Genomic DNA, 22145 nt, shown 5'->3' on the forward strand with positions numbered 1-22145 from the left:
ACAAATCATCCCACAAAAAGCAAGCCCTCACACGCCCATATTGGCCGAAAAAAATAAAAAAGTTATGGCTCTGGGAAGAAGGGGAGCAAAAAATTAAAGCACAAAGCCGGAAAAGAGCCGCGGCGTGAAGGGTGTAAGTTTCCTTCATATTTGTGAGTGTTTTTTTTTCTTTGTTACGGTTTTTCTAGTAAAATGATACATCAAATTCTTTGCACTTATTCAAGATGTAACCCAGTTAATGTGAGGCTAATTGCTTGACTCTGCAAACTTCACCCTGCCTTAAATGCATCTTTTAAAAATGAAACTTTAATGACTATTGAATTCCACAATTCTGTCAGAAAATATGATCTTTAGATTTTCTGTTCATCTAAGGAAAATGTATATTAAAGCATTACAGGCTTCCTACTTTTTAATAAAATTTAGCATAAACATGGAGGGAATAAAGGTTAGCAGAGGTTATATGATGTTTCCATGTCCTAAACTAACTTGCTGCTTAAAGTGGTCGTGGTGGAGTGTGACCCTATTTATGTTCAAGTGGAAGTACCGCTTACTTATGCCCAGAATGAGTTGTAATGCATAATAGTTTTAATTAGACATTAAAAAAGTGTCCCCGTACTATTGGTTTTGTTTAATCCTTTCTCGACATGTAACAACATTTATATCATTTTGTCATTTCCCTGATTTTTTTTTTTATGCGGGCTTGCACACCGAAACCTGCATCTTTCCTGGCAGATGGTGGCTGATTAAATCCGCAGAGCTCCACCCGCGGCTGTTAACCTGTTAAATGGCACGATCAATTTCTGACAGCGGCGTGTTTAAAAAAAAAAAAAAACACAAGTTCAAATCATCCCGGTTTTGCCCCATTAAAAAGTAAAACAATTGAAAAAAAATACAAATATTTGGTATTGCTGCATTCAGAAAAGTCTGATCTATCAAAATATAAAGTAAATTAATCCGATCTGTAAATGGCATAATGAGAAAAAAAATCCAAACTCCAAACAAAAAAAAAATGGATTAAGAGGCGATCAAAACATTGTATCTACCCCAAAATGGTATCTGTAAAAATGTCAGCTCAGGGGGCAAAAAGTAAGCCATCACATAGCACTATATACTGAAAAATGAAAGCGTTACAATCTTACTGATCTGGAGAATCATATTACCAGGTCAGTTTTACTGTATAGTGAACATGATAAATAGATTAAAAAAAAAAAAAAAATTATGAAATGGCCCTTTTTATGCAATTTTAACGCACTTTTAATTTATTCCCACATTCCAGTGCATCACATGATAAAATGAATGATGTCTTTCAAAAGTACAATTTGTACCGCAGAAAGAAAGCCCTCATACGGCTATGTAGATAGAAAAATAAAGTTATGGCTCTTGGAAGAAGGGGAGGAAAAAATGGAAAATCTAATGAAAAAGGGATTAAAGAGGAGATACTCACAGACCAAATAGTCAACCAGTTCAGCTTTATTTAAAACAAATGTAGCACCCAATGCATTATGGTTACTATCACTTTAACAGGCACAAAGTGCATAATGTTGTCAGCATTATAATGAGGGATTATTCTGGAACATTGCAAAAATGAACTAAACTGAGTTAACACTGTAACATATGTACGATCCCCCTTTTCTGATGTCTGTGTGAGTTAACACATTGTGAGTGTGATTTCTGTGAAAGCTGCAGTCTGACAACTGAAATGGGCTTAGTTACTGCACCACTGTTCGTGAAATATGAAGGGTTTCACCTTATTGTCACTGTCTTTGTCACCTTTGAAGACTAAGTTCTTCAAGGGTTCGGTCTTCAAAATATTCTCAAAGTTATGCTTAACAGGTATTCTTACTTAACTCCCTGACCCTCCTACTATTGGGAAGAGTTTACATAAACCACACCATTTTCAGCTCAGGAATCCCAGGGCTTCTGTCCAAGTCAATGCTACTTTCTAGGTCCTCTATGAACACAAATACATACAGTACATACATGCTTCAACAAGTACACAACTGTCAGGACTCGAACCCCGCAGCTCTTGTATACCAGGCGGCAGCACTTCCCTCTGAGCTACTTTGCTCACTGGACAGTTCCTGGCTAATTTAGATTCTAGTACCTGTGTTGTTCCTGAGCGGCTCTACACTGTGTTGCTCCAGATTGGCTAAATCCTGTGAGGTCCTGATTGCATGCCCTATTTAAACCTGGCTTGGTAACTCCTCCTTGCAAGATTATTGAGCTTCCAGCCTTTAGTCAAGCTCTTCCTTCACCTGTTGCCTCCTACTAGTTTATACTGCTTTCCTGTGTATCGACTCCGGGCTTTCCCTGACAACGTTACCTGCTGCCTCCTGCAAGATTATACTGCTTTCCTGTGTATCGACTCCTGGCTTTCCCTGACTACGCTTACCTGCTGGTGCTGCCCCTAGTAGTTGCAATACCACTACTCCAACCAGGTCAGTTTCTAACAGAATAATCTCACACACAATATGGAGTCTGTTGCAGCCACCTTGAAACAACAAGTTGCTGAACTTCAGAATTTTGGTGGCGCATACCAAGAAAAATGTTCTTAGTTGTAAACCCAGGTGTTGGGTCAGCAAAAAGAAATTGAGTTGCAGAGGCAACTTCTGGATTTGCGCAACTCAGGACCGGAAACAAACTCACGCATGCCATTGCCTGCCAAGTTCAGGGGATATCATCATCATTACCATGGATTCCTTAATCAATTTCACATCTATTTTCAAATTAAACCTTCTCCTGTCAGTGACAGGAAAGGTTCTGTTCATCATTAATCTCTTGACGGATGATGATTTTGCATAGGCCTCACCTTATGTGGAAAATAATTTTGACCTCCTAAATAACTTGGTTTTCTTCATCACAGCTATGGATCAAGTGTTTGCTGACCCCAATCGTTGTGCTACAGCTGAAACAAAGTTGCATAATTTACGTCAAGGGCGATGCTCTGTAGCTGAATATACCTCAGAATTTTGCCGCTGGGTGGCAGACACCACATGGAATTTAGCTGCCCAGAGGAGCCCATTTCGACGAGGATTATCAGAGTTAATAAAGGATGAACTTGCAAGGGTCGAGACCCCTGATAATTTGGAGAACTTTATTCGTCCAGTGAGTCTTTGATCATTTCGTTTGCACAATTGAATAAAGGAAAGACTGCGAGTATTTTGAAATAACCCTCACTATTACTTTACTCAATCAGCATTAAAAAACCAACAGGAAATGGAAAGTGTGCATGAACCCATGCAAATTCATGTCATCTGAAAACCTCTCTCTGCAGTAAAGGAGAGGCGACGTATGGAAAATGTATGCCTCTATTGTGGGGACTCTGGACATTTTGCCATTACCTGTCCTAATAAAAGGACTATAGCCTTCACCAATTCCAAAGCTGCAAGCGATTTAGACCATTCTGAAAAGCTAGATCCGGTTATATAGACCATCTCTAGGAGATGGATCCTAGTAAAATCAGAGAGATGGTTGACTGGCCTACCCCAAGAAATTTAAGACGTCCAGCGCTTTATAGGATTTGCAAATTTCTATAGAAGATTAATTTAAAACTTTTCAAAAATCATTTTGCTAATTACTTCACTCACAAAGAAAACCAAAGTGTTTTTGTCGTCTCCAGAGGCATAAGGGGCGTTTGACAAACTAAAGTTTCTCTTCACTTCCGCACCATTACTAGTATATCCATGCAAATCCTGAACTGCCGTTTGTTGTCGAAGTAGACGCCTCAGACTCTGCGGTGGGAGCCATTTTGTCTGTGTGTTAGAGACAAGATGCAGCTTCATCCCTGTGCATTCCTTTCTCATACCATGTCATCTGCCGAAAAGAACTATGACATAAAGAACTTTTAGTTATTAAAGTTGCCTTCTCCGAATGGAGACATCTTTTGTAAGGGGCTAATCATCTGGTGACTGTCTTTACTGACCACAAAAACTTAGAATTCATCCGTACAGCTAAGAGGTTGTCTGGAAGACGAGCACGCTGGGACTTCTTTTTCTCCAGGTTTAATTTTGTAATTTCTTATCAGCCTGGTTAAAGAAACGGCAAGGCGGACGTGCTGTCCAGGATATCTACTGAACCTCAGGAGAGGTCTAACACTGACTGTTCCTTTCTTCATACGAAAACTTTTTGGGAATACTGGGTACTGGAGAATATATATATATTTTTTTTTTACAAAAATTAAAGATTGATGCCAAACTGACTTTTTCTTAACCATCCTTCCAAAGATGTTGATCTTTCTTTTAAGGAGGATTTTGGATGTAGAAGCATCAAGTATTTGTCCTTAAATCTGCTTGACTTGAAGTTCTCAAACTTGTCCATGATTCCAAACTTGTAGGACACCCTGAAGTCATGAAAACTGAAGAACTACTGCTCTGTTCTTTTTGGTGGCCTAATTGTAGGAGGGATGTGAAAAAATGTTTCTTCCTGTTTTAACATGTGCACTGAACAAGATGTCACAATCTTCTCCTTTAAGACTCTTTCAACCCCTTCCAGTTCCATCCAGGCCTTGGGGATCAATCTCAATGGATTTTATCATGACCCTACCTCCATCTAAAGAAATGTCTGTTATCTTTACTGTGGTAGATCGGTTCACAAAGATGGCCCATTTTATTCCAACTAAAGGGATTCCTACCGGTGAACAAACCGCAGAATTAATGGTCCGAGAGATTCAGGCTGCATGGAATTCCTGACAATGTAATTTCTGATAGAGGTGTTCAGTTTACATCAAAATTTTGGAAAAGCTTCTGTACAGCTTTAGGAGTTAGTCAATTTGTCTACGGCTTTCCATCCACAATCCAGTGGCCAGACTGAAAGAACTAACCAAACTCTAAAACAATATCTGTGCCGTTTTATTTCTTACCTGCAGGATGACTGGGTGGACTATTTACCAACAGCAGAATTTGCCTACAGTAACTCCAAACACAGTTCTACATCCCAAAGTCCATTTTTTGCTAATTATGGCTAGCATCCAGTTTTTATTCCTAATCTTCCATGTAATACTAGAGTTCCTGCTGTTTCTGACAGACTGACAAAGTCACAGGAAGCTCAGAAAGAATTGAGCTGTTACAGATTATAAAAAAACAGCAGGTAAACATTGCAAAGCCCCTCCTTCCTTTGAGGTCTGTGAAAAGGTTTGATCATCTACAAAAAACCTGAAAACAAACATACCATCGTCGAAATTGGGTCAAAATTTCATAGGACCTTTTCAAATTTCTGCACAAATTAACCAAGTTGCCTTCCATTTAAAACTTCCTAACAGCATGAAAATTCACCCTGTGTTCCATTTATCCTTGCTCAAACCTTTTCAGTGAGAACCCGTTTCCAGGAAGAACTCCACCACCTCTTCCACCAGAAATAATCCATGGTGAGGAGGAGTATATCCTGCATAAAATTCTGGAAATCTAGAAGATTCACAGGAAGATTACAGTATTTATTACAATGGAAGGGTTTCGGACCAGAAGATAATTCATGGGAACCAGAGTACAATATCCATGCACCCAAGCTTACAAGAGATTTTCATCGGAGACATCTAGAGAAGCCAGCACCTGAGATGTCCAAAGGCCATCTTGGAAGCAGGGGATTACTGTCAGGGCTCGAACCCAGCAGCTCTTGTACCCCAGGTGGCAGCTATTTTCTCTGAGCTATTCTGCTCGCTGGACAGTTCCTGGCTAAACTAAATTCTACTATCTGTGTTGTTCCTGAGCAGCACCACCCTGTGTTGTTCCAGATTGGCTTAATCCTGTGCGTTTCTGATTGTACAACCTATTTAAACCTGGGCTGGCACCTCCTCCTTGTGAGATTGAGCTCCCAGCCTTTAGTCAAGCTTTTCCTTCACCTGGTACCTCCTACAAGATTATACTGCTTTCCTGTGTATCGACTCCTGGCTTTTCCTGACCACGTTACCTGCTGATGCTGCTCCTAATGGTTGCAATACCACTACTGTAACCAGGTTAGTTCCTAACAGCTTTGTTACGCTCACACCCGGACGGTTTGGCGGGAGCTTGGTTAGTGGTCCCACTGGGCCACGAACTGAGAAGTGCCTGGAGGGGCGTAACTAGGGGCCTCACCAGATCCGACCACGAACGCACGGCGGCTTAATTGACTCCGTGGTCTGAGGAGGGACAGGGGAGGAGGCCCAGGTGCTACTCCAGGTCAGACCCCAGTCACAGCTGTTGACCCACATCGGGGAATGCAGGAACGGGCAGGATTGGCTGGTATGCAGACAGGCGGGTACTGGCAGGCACGCATGGTATGCAGACAGGCGGGTACTGGTAGGCAAACAGGCTAGGATACAGGAGCGGAGGGCGTGCGGTGCAGAGCAGAGCTGCAGGTGCGGTGCAGAGCCTCAGGTGCGGAGGGCTTGCGGAGCAGAGCCACAGGTGCAGATAGATAGGACAGGGCTCTGTTCACATGGAATAGACAGGGACAGGGAAGCACTGGAAGATAACTAGAACACAGGAGGTAGATACGGAGGCAGGGAAACGGGACAAGGAGAACCAGATACACACAAGGTACTTGCTAAGTAGTAGAGAGTGGAATCAAAACTCACAAACAGAAGTACAGAGACAACGGGTAGGAGTTAGGTACTGGTTGAGACACTGCAGGAAAAGGGAAGGATCGGACATAGAGACAAACAGGTAATGGGCTAGGACACAGTTCAAACAGGAACTGACACAGGAACGAGATACAGGAACGAGCCTGGGCATTCAGCCCCCAGGGTGGCGGAAATGGACTAGAAGTCACAGATACAGGTAACGGGTGGCGGGAACAGACAAGACACAGGACAGGACATGGCAACTCAGTTGCACAGAACACACTGAAAGAAGTGTTGCTCCGGCACCTCCCACTGGGTGGAGGAGGTTTAAGTATCCAGTGACTCACAGCAATAGGCTGGGGAAGCATTATGACTGCGCACACTGTAACTTTAAGAATCAGGAAGTGCCAGCGCCGCCGCCCTAAGCCAGCAGACATGAGACAAGCACACAGTAGGTAGAGAATCATAGTGTGCAGACTGGACTGGTAGGTAAGTTGGCGGTCTTGCATGGTGGGAGATGGTAAGCCATGCCAGTACCCCGCCAGGGATGTTACACTTTCCACTTAAATCCTGTCTTTTGCAGGGATGCCAGAGAGGCCAACATTACCACTGTCTACACTCTTCAGTCCAACACATTCTAGGATGGAGTCCCCATGCCACATTTTAGGAATAGAGGACAATCAAAACCTCACTATAGTTCTTACCTATCCACAGGAATTTTCTCAAGCCCTCTGCCAGACTACAGTCTTTCCAAGGTTTGTGCTCACCACTCTCACTCACACAATCTGTACCAGCAGACTCTAGAGCTAATTACACAGACTAACCATATACCTTAGCAATTAATTATTAGGCAGCAGCCCACATAAAGATAGCAGACACGCCTAACTGCCTACACTGACTGCACCCCATTCTATTACCTTATCTTTTAAACTTCACAATCCATGAAATGGTGCCAAGGCTCCTCATTTCCCTCTTGCCCCTTCATATAAGCATTAACAAACAGTGTATCATTATCAACACGCTACATGTTTTATCTACAACCATGCTCTTTATAGGCTTAGTTGTGCCAACAAGTCTCCCTTGTGACTTTGTTTCAGAAACATTTCATTCCAATCACAGCAACACTTGCACACAATGGTGCTGCAGATCACCTGGTTAACCCCTTTAGCCCCGAAGGCTATTTGCCCACTAATGACCAGGCCAATTTTTACAATTCTGACAAGTATCACTTTATGAGGTACTAACTCTGGAATGCTTCAACGGATCCCACGGATTTGGAGACTGTTTTTTCGTGACATATTGTAATTTATGATAGTGGTAAAATTTCTTCGATATAACTTGCGTTTATTTGTGAAAAAATCGGAAACTTGGTAAAAATTTTGAAAATTTTGCAATTTTCAAACTTTGAATTTTCATGCCCTTAACGCCTTTCTGACGTGGGCCGTACTAATATGTATCTGAAGCCTGGGCCTATTGGGCCAGATACGTATTAGTACGCCCTGGCGATTTCGCCCGCAGAGAGGCTGTGCGGGCGCGATCGCCGCCAAGTGTCAGATGATAGTACCGGGTGTCAGCTGTGACAATGTGCAGGGAGCAGTGCCGCACCGCTCCCTGCACATTAACCCCCAAAATGCTGCGATCGCAGCATTCCAGGAGCAAGGGGAGATAAGCGCCGCTTACTTACCTCCTCTCCGGTGTCCCGCGCTGTCTCTGCCGGGTCCCAGTGGTTGTCATGGTGATCCGATGTCGTCATGATGACATCCGGGTCACCAGACAGCAGGGAGTTACTTTGATCATGCGCAGTGAGTGATCAAAGGAACTTCTCCTTGTGCAGCACTGACAGCCTGGCGATCAGAAAGCAAAAAGTAAAAGTTCCATGGTGGGACAAAGTGTAAAAGTAAAAAGTATCAAAGTGAAAAAAAAAAATTTGTAAAAATATTTAAAAATCCAATGAAAAAAATAATCCAAAAAAATAAAAATATACTATACCCATAAATAAATATTATGAAAAAAAACAAAAAAACAATAAAAGTATACATATTTGGTATCGCCGCGTCCGGAACATCCTGACCTATAAAACTGTCCAACTGGTTACCACCAAACAAAAAATGGAATAAAATGCGATCAAAAAGACGAATGTAAATAAAAATGGTACCGCTGAAAACGTCATCTTGTCCCACAAAAAACAAGCTGCCATGCAGCTCCATCAGCCGAAAAATAGAACAATTATAGCTCACAGAATAAAGAGATACAAAAATTATTTTTCTATAAAATAGTTTTTGTGTAAAAGCACCAAAACATAAAAAAACTATATATGTGGTACCACTGTAAACGTACTGACCTGAAGAATAAAGCTGCCTTATCAATTTTACCACATGCAGAACGGCATAACAAAAACAAAAAGAAAACCAACAATTTCTGAATTGTTGGTTTTTGTGTATTCTGCCTCCCAAAAATTGGAACAGAAAGCGATCAAAAAATGTCAAGTGCCCGAAAATGGTACTAATAAAAATGTCAACTTGTCCCGCGAAAAATAAGCCATCACATGACTGTCAGACGAAATATGGAAAAATTATAGCTCTCAAAATATGGCGAGCAAAAACTAGTCTTTGCAAAAAAAAGCGTCTTTTAGTGTGTGACAGCTGTCAATCATAAAAACCCGATATGAATCTGGTATCACTGTAATTGCACCGACCCGAAGAATAAAGTTGTCTAATCACTTATACTGCACGAGGATTAAAAAAAACAAAAAAAACTCTAGGGTTAGGGTTGGGGTTGCGCTAGGGTTGGGGTTAGGGTTGTGTTGGGGTTGAAATTTTTTCAAAAGTAAAGAAAAAAATAAAAGATGACGATATGATGACTAGGTTTAAGCGCAAGTGCTCACTACATGAACTTGCATTGGGTGCTCGGGTATGCACCGAGTATCACTGGTGCTCGAGTGACATGCTTGAGTCTACACCCCATATGTTTCGCGGCTGTTATACGGTCAAAAAAACCTTGCGGGGATTGCCTACCATGCTCGAGCAATCCCCGCATGTTTTTTTTTTTTTGGGTGTGTAATAACCATGAAACATGCGGGACGGGGACTCGAGCATCTGCAATACATGGTGCGTACCCGATGCAAACTCAAGTAGCGAGCACTTGCGCTCAAGACTAATGAAAACGTATTCAATATGATAACCTAATGTTATCAAATTCTGTGTCGTACCTCTGGGTTCAAAATGTTTACTATACCCCTTGATAAAATCCTTGAGGGGTCTAGTTTCCAAAATGGGGTTACTTGTAAGGAGTTTCCACTGTTTAGGCGCATTAGGGGTTCTCCAAATGCGCCATGGTTTCATCTCTCAATTCCAGTCAATTTTGCGTTCAAAAAGTCACACAGTGCTCCTTCCCTTCTGAACCCTGCCGAGTGCCCAAACAGTGCATTTTTCCCACATATAGGGTATCTGCATTCTCAGGAGAAAATGCACAACAGTTTTTGGGGTCCATTTTCTCCTCTTACTCTTGTGAAAATATAAAATTTGGGGCTAAAAGATCATTTTTGTGGATTTTTTTTTTTTAATTTTCACGGCTCTACGTTATAAACTTCTGTGAAGCACCTGGGGTTTCAGGGTGCTCACCACACATCTAGAGAAGTTCCTTGAGGGGTCTAGTTTCCAAAATGGTGTCACTTGTGGGGGGTTTCCACTGTTTAGGCACATCAGGGGCTCCCCAAACGCGACATGGCATCCGCTAATAATTCACGCAAATTTTACATTCAAAAAGTCAAATGGTGCTCCTTCCCTTCCGAACCCTGCCGTGCACCCAAACAGTGGTTTTATCCCACATATGGGGTATCTGCATGCTCAGGGGAAATTGCACCATAAATTTTGGGGTCCATTTTTTCCATGTTACCCTTGCAAAAATAAAAAAAAATTGGGTCTAAAGTAACATTTTGTGAAGAAAGTTAAATGTTCATTTTTTTTCTTCCACATTCCAAAAATTCCTGTGTTTTGCAAATTTTGTTGGAAAAATGAGAAATCGCTGTTCAACTTTTAACCCTTATAACTTCCTAACAAAAAAATTTGGTTCCAAAATTGTGCTGATGTAACGTAGACATGTGGGAAATGTTATTTATTAACTATTTTGTGTGACATATCGCTCTGATTTAAGGGCATGAAAAGTCAAAGTTTGAAAATTGCTAAATTTTTGCCAAATTTCAGATTTTTTTCTCAAACGCAAGTCATATCGAAGAAATTTTAAACTATCATGAAGTATAATATGTCATGAAAAAACAGTCTCCGAATCAGTGAAATCCGTTAAAGCATTCCAAAGTTATTACCTCATTAAGTGACAGTGGTCAGAATTTTAAAAATTGTCCTGGTCATGAAAGGGGTTAAATAAGAGAGATATGTCACACAAAATAGTTAATAAATAACATTTCTCACATGTCTACTTTAAATCAGCACAATTTTGGAAGCAAAATTTTTTTTTTGCTAGGAGGTTATAAGGGTTAAAAGTTGACCAGTGATTTCTCATTTTTCCAACAAAATTTACAAAACCATTTTTTTAGGGATCACATCACATTTGAAGTGACCTTGAAGGGCCTTTATGACAGAAAATACCCCAAAGTGACACCATTCTAAAAACTGCACCGCTCAATGTACTCAAAACCACATTCAAGAAGTTTATTACCCACTGTTTGGGTGCACGGCAGGGCTTGGAAAGGAAGGAGTGACGTTTTGGAATGCGGACTTTGATGGAATGGTCTGCTGGCGTCATGTCACGTTTGCAGAGCCCCTGATGTGCCTAAACAGTGGAAATGCCCAACAAGTGCCCCTTTTTTTGGAAACTAGACCCCCCAATGAATTTATCTAGATGTTTGGTGAGCACCGTGAACCCCCAAGTGCTTGACAGAAAATTATAACGTTGACTTGTGAAAATAAAAAAATCACTTTTTTTTTCCACAAAAATTATTTTAACCCAAATTTTTTCTATTTTCATAAGTGTAACTGGAGAAATTGGACCCCAAAATTTGTTGTGCAATTTCTCCTGAGCACTCGGATACCCCATATGTGGTCTAAAACTACTTTTGAGGCACAGTGCAAAGCTCCGAAGGGAAGAAGCGCCATATTGGAGTTCATATTTTGCTGGGTTGGTTTGACAGTGCCATGTCACATTGGCAGAGCCCCTAAGGTGCTAGAACAGCAGAACCCCCCCATAAGAGACCCCATTTTGCAAACTACACTTCTCAATGAATTCACCTAGGGGTGCAGTGAGCATGTTGACACCACATGTGCCTCACAGAATTTGACACAATTGGGTGGTGAAGAAAGAATAATTACATTTTTACCACCAAAGTTTTGTTTTATCCCCAGATTTTACATTTTCACACTGGGAAATGGGTAAAAATGGCACCAAAATTTGTCACACAATTTTTGCTGATTGTTGAAATACCCCATATGTGGCTATACAGTACTGCTTAGTAGTGAAGAGCGAGCATACTCGCAAGTACCGAGGTGATCGGAGCTTGCCGAGTACTTGCGAGATGCTCGGGCTGATGCTCGGGTCCCCTCCCTGCATGTTTGGCGCTCTTTAGAGCGCCAATCAACATGCAGGGATTGCCTGCCACTCACTGTAATGCCACAGCCATGTTGGTTGTGGCATTACAGTGATTAGCTGGCCGCACAATGTCATCAGGTCTATATCAGACCTGGCGACGCTGTGCTCGTCAGTCTACTACGTGTGTAGGGAGAGGTGCTGCTGAGCTAGGGAGAGATTTGGTTGTGTATTAGGTAGTGTAAGGAGAAAACAAGTACAATACACATATCCATCTCAACAAACAGTCCTTCTGAGGACTAATCTATCTGCAGAGATATCAGGCAGGCAGTGTATATAGCAGACTGCAGTGCATAGCACAAGAGGCTCCATTCCAGTTCTGCCTTCAGCTGCTGTTAGATATTTCTAGACAAAGGCCCAGGTCTCAGGGGCCAGGAATAATTTTTTTTGGATCTTAATCCTCATTATTTGCTTAAAAAGCAATCCAGAGAACACCGTTTTTCTGTGCCATTTGCTTGTTGGCACTGCAGAATACAGCCAGATCCTTTCCATATTACAGCGCTAAAAATCCAGCTATATAAAACTGTGGTTTGTCTGTCACACGGATCACATATAATTGCGCTGAAAATACTGCCATTTTTTGGCCTCCTCAAATTTTTTCAGTGTGTCAGCAAAGTTTTTGACAACTATTTTGAACAGCAAACTGGTACCTACAGGCCAGGTATTTAAAACTGTGGTTTGTCCGTCAAACGGATTACATAGAACTTCGCTCAAAATTCAGCCATTTGTAGTGAACGTGGAAGATATTGTCCTCCATTTTTAATGGGCAAGGTGTGTGACAAGGGATGGGGAACTGGACGTGATGGTGATGGTGCTGAGGCCGTGGGCAAGCTGAAATTGTGCCACAACAAACACCTACATCTTCTCTCGCGACCTTCCTGTCCCAATTCCTAGGGGACGGCAGCACACCACTATTGAACCCAGAGCAGTGTCAAAAGGTTTTTGGTTGAATAGCGGATAATGCTTCCAGTCACTTAGCCACCACCACCACCCTGTCTTCCACACGGTCAAGTCTCAGTAGCCATGAGTCTGGACTGCATATTCCTCACCCTGATCCACCTACCTCCCACCATGCCGAGTGCCCGGAGACAACTGATCCCACACTTGGACACTCTGAAGAGCTATTCACTTTTCCATTTATAGATTCGGGCCTCTCGCACGGTCCACTTGAAGCAGGGCAAGAGGAGATTGCATGTAGCGATGCCCAGATATTTGAGCAGCCATGGTCACATGAAGGCGACGGTGGGAAAGTGTCACAAGAAGTGGACGATGATGAGACACAATTGCCAGGAAGTCAGGAGGAGGACCAGGGTGCGGAAGTCGAAGACGAGGTGGTGGATGATATAGTAACTGACCCAACCTGGCAGGAGGACATGCAGAGCGAGGACAGCAGTCCAAAGGAGGAGGGAGGCAGAGCACCCCAACAGGCAGGAAGAAGCAGTGCGGTGGCCGCAGACAGAAGGCAGGCAACCGTTCCCTGTAACACCAACACGAAGTAAGTTGCCAGTAGAACTGTTAGGTCTTTCCGAGTCTGGTTATTTTTTAAAGACACATACCAGCAAAGCACCCGACTTTGTGGGCTGAACCCGAGGGTCCAGGAACAGTGTCTGCGGGTGGCACCATTGCTTCTTCCACTGTTGTGCATGCAAGCGAATCCCCTGTCCATGGTGCATGCGAAGATGCCTCCTGCCCTGCCTCTGTCGTTGCACACTCTCAATTAGCAGCATCAGGAAGCACGTTCACGTCCTTGTCCCTGTCCATCGATCAATTGTCCATACCCCAGTCCTTGGAACGCAAGCGCAAATACACAGCCAATGCCCCACAGGCCACACTATTAATTTCCACATTTCACGACTGCTTGCGCAGGAAATATTGCCTTTTAGGCTCTTGGAGATGGAAGCATTCCGCAACCTGATGGCGGCGGCCGTCCCTCCGTACTCAGTCCCCAGCCGCCACTATTTCTCCCGCTGTGCCGTCCCCGCATTATACAACCATGTGTCCCAAAACATTAGCCGTGCCCTCAACAACGCCGTTACCGGGAAAGTCCACCTAACCACGGACACGTGGACAAGTGCTTGTGGGCATGGATGGTACATCTCGCTGACTGCACACTGGGTTAACATAGTGGAAGCGGGACCCAGTTGGACCTTGGGACGGAAAACGTCCTACCGCACCAAGGATTGCGGGCCCTAGGTCAATCAGGGTTGCCCCCACAGTCTACTGCTCCTGCACATCAGCCTCCTCAGCCTTCTCCTCCTCTTCAGCCTCCATCTCTGAAATGACCACATCAATCACAAGCTAGAAGCACTGCAGCACTGCCTTGGCCAAGCGGCAACAGGCTGTGGTGAAGCTAATATGCTTAGGTGACAAACCGCACAATGCTGAAGAGTTGTGGACAGCTCTGAAAGAGCAGGCAGATCTGTGGCTCACACCGCTAAACCTACAGCCAGGCATGGTCGTGTGTGACAATGGCCGTAACCTGGTGGCGGCTCTGAGGCGAGGCGAGCTCACTCATGTACCATGCCTGGCCCATGTGCTTAACCTCGTGGTTCAGTGGTTTTTCAAATCCTACCCGGAGCTGCCGTATCTGCTTGTTAAAGTACGCCACCTGTGTGCCCATTTTAGAAAGTCCGCTACAGCTTCAGTTGCCCTTGCCGTGTTTCAGCAGCATTTGCAGCTTACGGCTCACAGACTGGTGTGTGATGTCCCTACGCATTGGAACTCTACACTGCAGATGTTGGGAAGGATTTGTGAGCAGAAGAGGGCAGTTGTTGAGTACCAGCATCAACAAGGCCGTCGGTATTCAGTTCAGACTCCACACATAAGACCTCAGGAGTGGACATGGATGTCAGACATATGTACCATCCTCCAAAACTTTGAGGACTCCACCAAGATGGTGAGCGGTGATGACTCCATAATTAGTGTCACCATCCCGCTTCTCTGTCTACTGAAATGCTCTCTGCTCACGATAATAGAGGATGCATTGCAGGTTGAGCACGATGAGATGGAGCAAAGAACCATACAGGAAGATTACAGACAGCCCAGCCTCATCTCATCCCAACGTGGATTGGGTGACAATGAGGATGAGGAGGAGGAAGAACAGGAGCTACTTTCATGCGGTATAGATGGTACTACCAGCACCGGTGTCATATCGTCTGTTCAGCATGGATGGCCAGAGGACAGAGCGGAGGAGGAGGAGAGCATGGTCACTCGTCCTCTTTGTGAGGACACGGAAGTCTTACCTGTTAAACTCAGCCATGCATGCCAGAATGCTATGTTACGCTGCCTTTCCCATGACCCTTGCGTTCTCAAAATTTTGGGTGACAGCCATTACTGGTTGGTGACACTTCTAGACCCATGCTACAAGGAAAACTTTATATCTCTTATTCCTGAGGCGGGCAGGTCTACAAAAATAGAGCTGTACCAGAAGGCCTTTGTTGCGGAACTATTAAAAAAAATTTCCATCTGAAAACGCTGGCGGCAGAGGTCACAGTTCCTTGGACAACCAAGGAGTACAGGCGAGAAAGTCACAACTTCAATCCAGCAGATGCATGGGAACAATGTCAAAGTTTGGGAAGATGCTGAGGGAGTACCTTGCCGACCGTACCAACGTCCTCCGTGCCTTATAATTACTGGGTATCCAAGCTGGATACGTGGAATGAACTGGCTCTCTATGCCTTGGAGGTCCTGGCCTCCCCTGCCGCCAGTGTTTTATCAGAGCGGGTTTTTAGTGCCGCTGGTGTAATTATAACTGATAAGCGCATCTGCCTGTCAACTGAAAATGCTGACAGGCTGACTCTTATAGAAATGAACAAGGGCTGGATTGGGCCTGACTTCTCAACACCACCGAATGATAGCGGCGTAATGTAAACTCATATCCAGTGTCTTTTTTTTTGGAGGTGTATTCCCATGCACCTCTTCACACCCACACATGGGTATACGCTTCCTGATTTTGGATATTTGCTCTTGTCCTCCTCCTTCTCCTCATCCTCATCCTCCACCACCATATCAGCAGGGTGACCGTGGTCCGTGATGCAACACCCACATAATTTTTTTAAAGGGTGTTTATGATTTTTTTTTTATACAGTATGTTCATTTATACCCCCCAGGGGTAAATGTTTGTCAGCCCATACACTTAGTGCTTGAGCTGACCCGCTCCTTTCTAATGGGAACATTTTTTTATGAGGTCCTCCTCCACGTCTCTTCCAAGGGGCATTGGAGTGCCTCCCAATATTTGGCAACCCTTGCATTCACTGCATAGGCCAACACAATGGGAGACCCACTTCCTAATAATGGGAACATTGTTTTCAGGAGGCCTTCCTCTAAATCTCTACAAAAGGGGTATTGGGGTGCATCCAAATTTTGGGCAGCCCTGCCACTCACTGCATAAAGAATAACAGTATAGGAGACCCACTTTTTAGTAATGGCTACAGTAAAACATAGCCGGCTGATGGCTCTCTAAGAATAGTGGGGGCCGACTGCTGGCCTTATAAAAATAGGTTTTGTGACTTTCAGAGTCCCTCCTTCATAAAGGAAACACGATGTGTCTGATGATGTGTCACACACCACATGGCCAGATAAGGTTGTAAAATGTTAAAATGACATTTCCTGGTGAATGCATTTGTCACGGTTGAAAGCAGTGCAAAAACGCATCAAAAACTCTACGTGTGAACATAGCCTAAGGTGTGAGCATTTTTGTTTTTGGTTATTTATTTTGCTTTATATACAAGTCATTACCCTGGAAAGGATGTTCCTTAACATATTTCCCAGGAAAATCCATTTTGGTTTCGTTTTTGTATGTTTTATTGTGAGTCCGTAAAAGTGGCATAATACCTCTGACAACGTTGTTGACAGAAGTGACCTTGGAGTCAGAAATGCTTCCAAGGGTCTTCCCTATGCTGTCCCCATGTCATTTGAGCACTGTTCCCATCGATTTGGGCCATTTTTAGGCCCTTTGCAGACCGCCGGGGGGAGCCGTTTGAAAATTGCTTGAGTTTCCCATAGACTTACATTGGGCTTGTTGCTGGGGTCGAGCACCCGAGTATTCCAATGTGCTCGACCCGAGTATCGAGCAACCGAGAATTTTAGTGCTCGCCCATCACTACTCCTTAGCCATATAGTGAGACTCAGGTTGGACGGAGTGCTATCTGCCTCCTGGAATGCAGATTTTCCTAGAATAGTATGCAGACTCCATATACACAGCTCCTATGTAATTAATATGAAACCCCCGAGGGATCCATTCACTATAATGGGGCAGCAGAGTTGGGCCTCTTTCACATGTCAGTGTGTCCGGTACATGTGGTGACCGTTTCCACACATACCAGAGACACATACACACTCAGACCTATTCAAATGAATGGGTCTGTGCACATGTTAGTGTGTTTCCACGGACCGTGTATCCGTGGGCAAAACATATCGACATGTCCATTTTTTTCTAGCTGCACGGGCCACAAAACGTCCCACACTGATGACACACGGATAACATCTGTGTGTTATCAGTATGACATGTACCAGTGCCTGAGAATCTGTGTACAGCTAGCACTGTTCCTAAGTGCTGGGTGCTGAACGCTGAGCTCTAAGTGACAGAACACCACTCGCTGAGCACAGCTTTGGGGCCCGCACGCTGGAGTGAGTCATTCTCCCCGGCTCCTTAGCATGAGCAGTCAGATGGGTTACAGCGGGGGACATCTTCGGACAGATGAGTATAAGGATTTTTTTTCTTTTATTCTTTATTATTTTTTATTTTTTTCTTCTTTTATTTTATTTTTTTTACATCAGGACACAGCAGGAGCAGAATACTACTCTCCACATTGTCCCTTGCTCGCGCTGATTGCTGCGCCGGCACGGGACAATGATGAGGGCAGCTTTCAGCACCCGACACTTGGGAACATCTTTAACTGTACCACTGATTCTCAGGCGCCGGTACTTGTGCTCCTGATGCAGCACACGCTTGCCACACGTGTGCCACACAGGTGCACACGGACACTGATATCTCCGGTACTGTATTTTCTAGTACCGGAAATATCAGGGCATGTGAAACAGGCCTTAGGCTGTGTGCCCACGATGCGTTTTTTAAAGCGTTTCCGCAGTGGCAATTCCGCTGCAGAAACGCTTAAAAAACGCTTGGTAGAAGGTCTGCCATGTTCCCCAATGATAATCCGCATGTGCTGTGCACATTCTGCGGAAATTTCCGCTGTGGATTATCATTGCGGAATAATACGCAGCACTACCAATTATTTTGCGGAAGCGCTGCGTTTTCGCCTCCATTGACTTGCATTGGAACGCATCACTGCATCTGTACATGCAGAATCCATGCGTTTCAATGTGCGGGGGTGGTACCCGGGTTTGGAGAAGAGGAGACTCTCCTCTGGACCCGGGTACCATAGAACCTGTAAAAAAAAAAAAAGAATAGAATAAAAAATAAATATACTTGCCTTCTGATGGTCCCCGGTGTCTTTGTCTTGGCTTGCCGGCAGATCGTGGTAGACTCAAGGACCTGCCATGACGTCATTTAGTCATATGACGGGTCACGCGACCGCTGACGTCGGCAGGTCCTTCAGTGTACCACGAGTTGCCGGCAAGCCGAGACGCATCGGATAAAGACACCGGGGGCCATCAGAAGGTAAGTATAATATTTATTTTTTTATTTTTTACCATTCTTTCGGTCACACTATATAAATCCATGCCGTTTGCATGGATTTTTATAGTGTGACCAAGTTGTCAAGCACATTCCAAGTAATGCTAAAATCGCTTGGAAAGCGCTTGACAACCTGCATGCGGAAATGCATGTGAAGAACGCTTCACTTCCGCTTGTCCCTGGCTGGAAAAATGCATGTACAATCTGCATGCTTTTTTTTCTGCCAGGGAGATGCAGAAATGCTCAGGAAAAATCCGGAGCATTTCCGCATAGTGGGCACATAGCCTTACTCTGGACTCTGTCTTTCCTGTTTCTACATACAGCTTTAAAGGATTCAGCTAGTCTGTTTCAAGCACGTGACATCATAGACCTAATGGAAAACCGAATTAGCCAGGTAGAAAGGAAAAATGAGAAACTTTAAGTACACAGTGCTATATAATATGATTGCAATATACTAAGAGGAGAAAAACTTTGATTTGAGTGCTTCTTTAAACAAAACTCTATTCAAGCTGAAACTTTTCAATTATTATGATTTTATGAAAACTATAACTTTTAGATAATTAGGCAACATAACACTATAATAAGGGAGTCTACTAGTGATGAGTGAACGTGCGCGCCACTACTCTGTACTCGGGTCCCCTCCCTGCATGTTTGGCGCTCTTTAGAGAGCCAATGAACATGCAGGGATTGCCTGCCATGAACTGTAATGCCGTAGCCATGTTGGTTGTGGGCATTAAAGTGATTGGCTGGCCGCACAGCGTCATCAGGTGTATATCAGACCTGGCGCCGCCATGCTCGTCACAGTCACTCCGGATATGACAGTGTAGGGAGAGCTGCTGCTGTGTCAGGGAGAGATTTGCTTGTGTATTAGGTAGTGTAGGGAGAAAAACTGTACATTACATATATCCATCTTAACAAACAGTCCTTTTGAGGACTAACTAATCCATCTGCAGAGATATCAGGCAGGTTGTGTATATAGGCAGGCAGGCAGTGTATATAGCAGACTGCAGTGCACATAGCACAAGAGGCTCCTCCAGTTCTGTCAGCTGCTGCTGTTAGATATTTCCAGAAATAGGCCCAGGTCTCAGGGGCCAGGATTAATTTTTTTTTGTATCTTAATCCTCATTATTTGCTTAAAAAGCAATCCAGAGAACACTGTTTTTCTGCGCCATTTGCTTGTTGGCACTGCAGAATACAGCCAGGTCCTTTCCATATTACAGCACTAGAAATCCATCTATTTAAAACTGATTTCTCCGTCATACGGATCACATATACGTTGTCAGAAAATACTGCCATTTCTGGCCTCCATTAAATTTTTTTTTCAGTGTGTCAGCAAAGTTTTTGACACTGGTTTGCTGTTCAAAACAGTTACCTACAGGCCAGATATTTAAAACTGTGGTTTCTCCGTCACATGGATTACATATACGTTTTCAGAAAATACTGCCATTTCTGGCCTCCATTAAGAAATGTTTTCAGTGTGTCAGTGAAACAATTGACACCAGATTACTGTTCAAAATAGTTACCTACAGGCCAGGTATTTAAAACCCTGTTTTCTCCATCACACAGATCACATATAAGTTCGCTCCAAACTCAGTCATTTGTAGTGAGCGTGGAAGATACTGTCCTCCATTTAAAATGGGCAAGGCACGTGGCAAGGGACGGGGAACTGGACGTGGTGGTAATGGTGCATGCAGAGGCCAAGGAGGAGGACCAGGGTGCATAAGTGAAAGACAAGGTGGTAGATGATAAAGTAACTGACCCAACCTGGCAGGAGGACATGCAGAGCGAGGACAGCAGCACACAGGGGGAGGGAGGCAGAGCACCCCAACAGGCAAGAAGAAGCATTGTGGTGGCCGCAGACAGAAGGCAGGCAACCGTTCCCCGTAACACCAACACAAAGGAAGTTGCCAGTACAACTGTTGGGTCTTCCCGAGTCTGGTTATTTTTTAAAGACTCTGCCGATAACCCCAAAAAGGCCATTTGCACCACCTGCCATGCCAGCATCAGCTGGGGTGGCAAAACAACCAGCCTGACCACCACCAGCATGATCAGGCACAGGGCAGCAAAGCACCTGACTTTGTGGGCCGAACCCCAGGGTCCAGAAACAGTGTCTGTGGGTGGCACCATTGCTTCTTCCACTGTTGTGCATGCAAGCCAATCCCCTGTCCATGGTGCATGCGAAGACGCCTCCTGCCCTGCACCTGTCGTTGCACACTCTCAAGTAGCAGCATCAGGAAGCACGTCCATGTCCCAGCGCAGCGTTCAGTTGTCCATACCCCAGTCCTTGGAACGCAAGCGCAAATATGCAGCCAACGCCCCACAGGCCACACTACTAAATTCTCACATTTCATGACTGCTTGAGCTCGAAATGTTGCCTTTTAGGCTCATGGGGATGGAAGCATTCCGCAACCTGATGGCGGCGTCCATCCCTCGGTACTCGTTCCCCAGCCGCCACTATTTCTCCCGGTGTGCATTCCCCGCATTACACAAGCACGTGTCCCAAAACATTAGCCGTGCTCTCAGCAACGCAGTTACCGGTAAAGTCCACCTAACCTCAGACACATCGACAAATGCTTGTGGGCAGGGACGGTACATCTCGCTGACTGCAAACTGGGTTAACATAGTGGAAGCCGGGACCCAGTCAGGCCTTGGGACGGAAGACATCCTCCCGACGCCAAGGATTGCGGGCCCTAGGTCAATCAGGGTTGCCCCCACAGTCTACAGCTCCTGCACCTCATCCTCCTCAGCCTCGTCCTCCTCTTCAGCTTCCATCTCCGAAATGACCACATCAGTCACAAGCTGGAAGCACTGCAGCACTGCCTCGGCTTAGCGGCAACAGGCTGTGCTGAAGCTAATATGCTTAGGTGAAAACCACAGAATGCTGAAGAGTTGTGGACAGCTCTGAAAGAGCAGGCAGATCTGTGGCTCACACCGCTGAACCTACAGCCAGGCATGGTCGTGTGTGACAATGGCCGGAACCTGGTGGCGGCTCTGAGGCGAGGCGAGCTCACACACGTACCATGCCTGGCCCATGTGCTTAACCTCGTGGATCAGCGGTTTCTCAAATCCTACCCGGATTTGCTTGTTAAAGTACGCTGCCTGTGTGCCCATTTTAGAAAGTCAGCTACAGCTTCTGCAGCCTTTGCCGTGTTTCAGCAGCATTTGCAGCTTCTGGCTCACAGACTGGCGTGTGATGTCCCCACGCTTTGGAAGTCTACACTGCAGATGTTGGGAAGGATTTGTGAGCAGAAGAGGGCAGTTGTTGAGTACCAGCATCAACAAGGCCGTCGGTATTCAGTTCAGACTCCACACATAAGACCTCAGGAGTGGACATGGATGTCAGACATATGTACCATCCTCCAAAACTTTGAGGACTCC

At 44.6% G+C, this 22145-nt stretch overlaps 1 protein-coding gene across 2 annotated transcripts in view; it reads left to right on the top strand.

Moving 5' to 3' along the window:
- The window catches only part of RPH3A (rabphilin 3A), a 472799-nt gene that overhangs the window by 164385 nt on the left and 286269 nt on the right, over positions 1-22145 (top strand). The window lies entirely within an intron of this gene.

This window comes from Phyllobates terribilis, unplaced genomic scaffold, assembly GCF_046119375.1.
Source record: "Phyllobates terribilis strain yellow unplaced genomic scaffold, ASM4611937v1 Scaffold_1__5_contigs__length_1240528914, whole genome shotgun sequence".
In the NCBI taxonomy this organism is placed as follows: domain Eukaryota; kingdom Metazoa; phylum Chordata; class Amphibia; order Anura; family Dendrobatidae; genus Phyllobates; species Phyllobates terribilis.